Here is a 6439-nt window from a genome sequence, read left to right as displayed (position 1 = left end):
GTTTATGAGGTTTCCGTCTATATCAACGACCGCTATGGCAAACGCCTCCCTGCCGTAGTAGCGGGTGGCATCTACGAATAGCGCGTGCGTGTTGTGTTTTTTTGCCTTGTTTATGAGCGCTCTCGCTCTGTCTTTCCTTCACCCTTTGTTGAACGTAGGGTGAACGTTGTGGGGGATTGGCTCAACCCTTATGTGTTTCCTCACGTCATTACCAAGTTGTGTTCTTTTCTCTGGTTGAAAAATTGGGCAAATGCCTGCGTCTCGTAGGATTAGTAAAATTAGTAACACTAAGACGCTCTTAGAGCACGCTGTGACCCAAAAAAGTTTCCACATTGAACTCGTTGGGCGTTCGAGAGGAACGCTCGGTTAATAATCACTGAACGGTGATACTTTATCATGTGCCTAGACAGATGGCCACTGCAGTCACCATCTTGCCTTAGGCAAGACTTCACTCCTGGGTGAACTGGCTAACCTCCCTGTCCTTCCCTTTCAATCCTTCACTCCTGGGCAATCATTTTCACTCCAGCGATTTTTAAAATTCCCCTGGAATTCCGCATGCGAACGGTTCAACCCTCTTTAAAATTTTAATTTTTACTGAGCAGATTGGATAAGTACGCGTTTATTGGTGATCCCGATTTCTTTTTTCTTGCTCACTGGCCAGGTTTTATGAACCTCAGATTATTTTTGTAAAAAAAAGAAACAAGATAGCATAAACATTCACAATAAAACGGTAATTCAAACTTATAACGTGAACCGTAATATTTCAATAGAGTGAGATGAAGATCTCCCCCCACTCGCCAAATCTATTTCCGAATATATTATAGTTTTTGAACAGTATAGAATAAAAGAATACCTGGTAAAAACAAATAAATAGTCACAAATATTTCTGGGATGAAAAAACGCGAATATTTTGGTGCTTCAAAAACTTCCTTCGAATAAAATCAGCGCACTCATCAAAGCAGATTCACTTTCGGTGTGTGCAGCTCTTACAGTTTCCGCAAAATCACGTGAGCTACTCATGAAACACAAAAGAAGCTAGTTGACATCTAATAAACGTCTTTAACATGAAGTCAAAAGAGCTAATAGACGTTTTGATCAAGACACTTTACAGCTGTAGACGGCTATCTGACCATCCGATAGCTGAGCTGATGTCCCACTAGTTTTCATCTAAGGAAAGTCTTGCCAGACGACGTTTAGACGTTGTCTAAACGTTTTCTTTTTTGCTGTGTTGTTATTTAAAAGCTTAAAAAGCCATTACCGTTGATTAGAAGGGTGTCGACAAGGCCTTGTTGGTTTGCCATACTGGTAAAATGTTGCACGTGAAAGATGTGGAAAGGAACACAAAGGCTGTCTGCGTCTTGCACGTGCAACATTTTACGAGTATGGCAATCCAACAAGGCCTAGTCGACACCCTTCTCATATATGAAAATGGCTCTTTTAGATTTCTAATGCAACTACAGCAAAAAGAAAACGTTTAGAAAACGTCCATCCATCCATCCATCCATCCATCCATCCATCCATCCATCCATCCATCCATCCATCCATCCATCCATCCATCCATCCATCCATCCATCCATTCACCCATCCATGACTGTGTAATGAGCATATGTGACTAGTAATAACATGAAAATCATGACACGTATGCCATGAATGAGATTCACATCTTATGGTCCAGCTGCTCTTGAGATGTTTTCGTGCACATGACATATTGAAAAACGGGTATGATATCACATGACTGTATGGCGAATATAAGTGAGAGGCCCTAACAAGAAAATTAGGACGTGTTATTCATTTGAGAACCTGACTACATCACACGCTAATAGCACGCCGACGGCCGTTTCGGTAGCTTCCTTTATACCAAAGTTAGCATTACGTGACGAGAACGAACGACGAAGGTGAATGAAACTTTCAAACATGATAATCATGACATGCGTCTCATGTGAAAGACGACTACATATACTTGCATAGCGCACCGACAGCTGTTTCGTTAGCTTCACATATACCGAATTTGGTAAGAATGATGAAGGTATGTGACAGTTGCAAACGTGATAGTAATGACATGCGTGTCATGTAAGAACATCACTACATGCCACACTGAAGATGCGCTGGCAGCCGTTTCACTAGCTTCCCATATAATAAATTAGGCATTACGCGTCGCAAATGGAGGACGATGGTAAAAGAAACGTCCAAACATGATAATCATGACTTCCTGTCATGTAAAACATGACTACCTGCGGCACTCATAGCACCCTCATGGTCATTTTGCTGGCTTTGCATACACTAAATTTCGTATTACGCAACGTGAGTACACGGCGGACACAAATGCCAGGCGAAAGCATGCTAATAATTACATGAAAGTCATGTGCGGAATAATTTACATGCCTACCACTGCTAATGCTGGTATTGCAAACGTTAGTGGTTTTATCGCTACGCAACTATAAGCAACGTACTTGCATCTTATCTATCTATACGTGAGTTCACATAGGATTTCTTTTTGTGTTCAACTTGTGCCACATCCGTGCACCTCTTAACGTTGTGGTGATTTAAAGTTACATATCAACCCGCCTAATTCACGCTTCGCATGTCATCAACTCCCATTGTACGTAGGATCTGCCATTTTTTTAAGCAAGATGGATTTTTATTGGATTCGTTAAGCTTGAGTTTCTTCATGTGTCGTAGGTATAGGGAACTAGAAGACTTATAGTGGCGCAAGCAGTGAGGCGTGAGCAAGCCGTTTTCATACTGACGCCACAAGGTGGCGCCACTGCAACTTTTCATAGGACGAGATCTCGCGGCATTTTTTAGAATTTTGCTTGTTATTTCGCGTTTTTCAGCTCATTTATCGACTCAATTTGAAGAATACAGCCTTCTCACTGGTGAAAGACCACACGTTTTGATGGCTAGCGTTGTTAAACATTTAAAAGACGTTTACGAAGGCCACGTTACTATTAAAGCGCCTAGAATACCGCATTCCGATTTTCGTGCTGTCAGCGAAACTTTGACTTCGATAGCAGTTTTTTCTGTTTTAAATGCCACCAAACAAGGACGTACCATTGTGATGACGTGCAAAGCTAACTGTTCGCATGACCGTAGGCGTGCGCACGAGTCCCCCCTGCCGCCACTAATGACCTAATGGGCGCAAAGTTTTCCCCATACTTTTACTCAGTCGAACCTTTTCCATCATTGTTTAAACGACACGGTTCTGGCCACGAAAGTTTTAGAAGGTTATGGTGGTTTTATTTAGGCGTAATTATGAAAAATGACACCACAGCCATGTTCATATGAAATCATACTTCAAGAATTTATCGACAACTTACTTCACTACAAAAATAGTAACAGGAAACATCTTGACCGTGATGATCAACAGCTTTCATGTAAACACTCATTTAGCACCTGCTCAACTTCAAATGCTTTGATGCCTGCCGGCTTTTGTCGTTAGCTCGGTTGATACTTTTCGTAAAGAAATGCAGGCGTGTCGTTAAGTAAAATGCAGTTATGTCAGCAGCTATGGCTTCAGCATGTTCTGGGCATCCAAGCGTAGTTTGCTGCTTTTTTTGACAATCTCTAACACATCAAGCACACTTTCAGAGTGCAGCTCTAAAAGGCTAAAGCAGGTTGTGAATGACTCCTCGATGTCGGCCACAAATTTGCACAGCTTGCCTGCAGGATAAAGTAGCCCACCATTGTCCTTCAAACGAACAAGCTCAGCCATATTCGAATCATCAGCTTCCTCCTTGGTGAGCAAAAGAAGGTTAATGCACTTTTCCTAACCAGTTTTGAGAATGCACTTTCTTGCAACATAACCGGCCATGTAAAAGATTAGTCTGCGATCGCTTGATGCAACAACAACAGGAGAGTGATCTGGCACAGCCTTAGTGAGTAAGGCATCTGCGGCATCTAGGTTTCCATCATCGAGAAACCTGTCAATCAGCTTCTGCTTCCAAGTGCAAGTGTTCTGCTCACCAGCATCTGCATTCAAGAGTGAACTGAGAACAGCAGGCTCACAGTTCCCCCTTGAAACAGAGTGCGCAAGATTGCTGAAGCTGAGACAGTTCACTGTAGCAATGAACTGCTGAGGTGTCGGGTGGGTATTGCACCCCGACGACTGTCTAACGATGCCAAAGAGATGTTCGACAGGGTCCTGGCTCAACCTTCTCGTCATGAAATACTTGAAACCTACATTTTCAGTCAAATACTTCAACAGTGACAAGGTACTTGATAGTGTTACTCGCAGTCCAGTTGCTGTGGACTGACTGAGAAAGCCCCTTTGCCCATTTGTGTGGCGTTCCCACTCTGACTTTTTAAAAAAGTTAGAACAAAGTTTAGCTTCTCAGCTGATCGAGAGTCGGGGCGGAGTGCTTGAGCTGGAAAGCACGATGTCATGACTTCTATAACACCATGTATGGTCCTGCAAAAGAATGTTTCAGTGAGCTTTATGCGCAGCTAAGAAAGCTGCAAAGAGTTACAGTAGCACAAAATTAGGTAAATATAAAATTTTGCAATGCTTACTCAAAAAAGTGAATTGTTGCTGCTATCCTAGCACACAGATGTTCCAGCCTGGGTTTGTGCAGCTGAAGCCCATGTGTTACTTTTTCACTGAACAGCTGGACTGCCAAGCCAACTCGCATTTTTTCGAAGTTGTTAGGGTTTGTATGGGTGGATGTGATGCCATGCATAGCCTGCAGGGTAGCTTTGCTGCCACCCAGTTCCAAAGTCTTGCGAATAGCTCGCATAGTCACCTGCATATAACCAAAGCAGTGATAATCCACTGAAAGTTAGAGCGACTGGAAGAAAATTTGTGGTAGGTTAAATAGCACGTTATTTGGATTGATTAAGGTACTTATTGACCCTTCTGTGTTTGAAAATCCAAGCATACCAGCCGGTTTCGAATGCACTTGAGGAGATGAGGGAAATCTGATATGAAGTAGAGCTGACGATGCTCGTCTACTGGATGTGGTGCACTGCACTTTATTTCATTCAAGGAGGCCTTGACACCCATAAGCGTCCACATGCGTCTGTTACAACTTGCACCGTCTGATGTGATGAAGTCCACCTTCAGGCCTGCTTTTTCGGCCAAAATTATAGCTTCAAGCATGATCTTGGTCAGGTACCTCCATTGATGTTTCCTCTTGTTGCAAACGCTGCCAGAATTCGAGTCGATTTCCCAATGAACGGTACGAAAATTAAAACGATTCTATGGTCACACGGTCTGTGCTTATCTTTAGGAGATGTAAAGCTACCTAGATTCACGAAACCATCTATGTGGCTGGTTGTTGTTACAGCAAGATGCTCAGAAAGGTGCATTTCGTCTACAATGATTCCACCGTGGCATGCGTATTCCTCCATTGTGGCTGTCTTTTCACTCACCACATTGAAAATCTTTGGGCAGAAGCCAAATCCTGTTCTGTACGACTTCAAATATTTGCGCAATGTTGTTTTACTTGGCAGTGACAGAATATTTTCTTTCCTCAGGTGCTCATAAAGCTTGGCGCTCTTCATTTTCATTATAAGACATTCAAAAACCCATTCATAGGAATATCTCATGCCTTTTGCGCTTTTTCGTGATGCCGATTTAAACATGTGAAGTGTTGCTTCACGCTGTTTCGGAGGAAGAGCTTCTATCCTAGAAGTAAATTCCTCCTCAGTGATGGCTTTGTTTTTAGCTGACATTGCTTTCAGTTGATTTTTCAATGCAGTGGCACTATTCTTCAAACGCCTTGTTTTTTGTCTCTGAAGCTTCAGGCGCTGGGCAAGGGCTCCTTTCTTAGGCACATGAGCTATTTGGCATGAACTTCTGGTCAACAATAGCTTTCGATGCGACTTGCACTCTCGGCAAATAAGTCCTGTACACGAAAGAAAAACAATTGTTTAAATACCCGAACAATAAATACACGCGGCGCTTGTAGATCAAAGCACTTGAACGCACTTACCATCGGACAAGACCTTCCCGGAGCACTTGGCACTGAAGACTTAGAGTCCGTTGGTGTATGTTGCTGCTTGCTGCTTCACCGTCAAAACCGGCAGCATTTGCCTGAATTCGTTGTCCGACATTGCTCCCTTGCAAACACACATTGCCATGGCATCATCCAGTACAGCTGCAGCGTCGCCAACGGAGGTCATTGTTTTTTCTGAGCACAGAACGCCTTGACAATAAATGGCAGCACAAACTTCGTCTCCTGAGGACTTCTTGAAAATGACAGCTTGCTCATGACAAACAACAAGCCTTCCTTGATTCTTCAACGAAGACGTCGCGAAAACCAAGCCGACACTATCATCTTCAATGCGGCACCACCTCGGCGATGGGGCTAGTGAACGTAGGGTCTGAAACTTGAAAGGCGAAGATTCTGCAGATTCAGGTTCTTCAAGCACCTCATGTTCGTTGTTAGTGTAGTCAGCGCTTCTGACGTCCTAGCGCGGCTTCTTTCCTCGAAGTGGAACT

This window comes from Rhipicephalus microplus, chromosome X (assembly GCF_043290135.1).
Source record: "Rhipicephalus microplus isolate Deutch F79 chromosome X, USDA_Rmic, whole genome shotgun sequence".
NCBI lineage: Eukaryota > Metazoa > Arthropoda > Arachnida > Ixodida > Ixodidae > Rhipicephalus > Rhipicephalus microplus.
Note: the sequence above shows the minus strand (reverse complement) of the source record.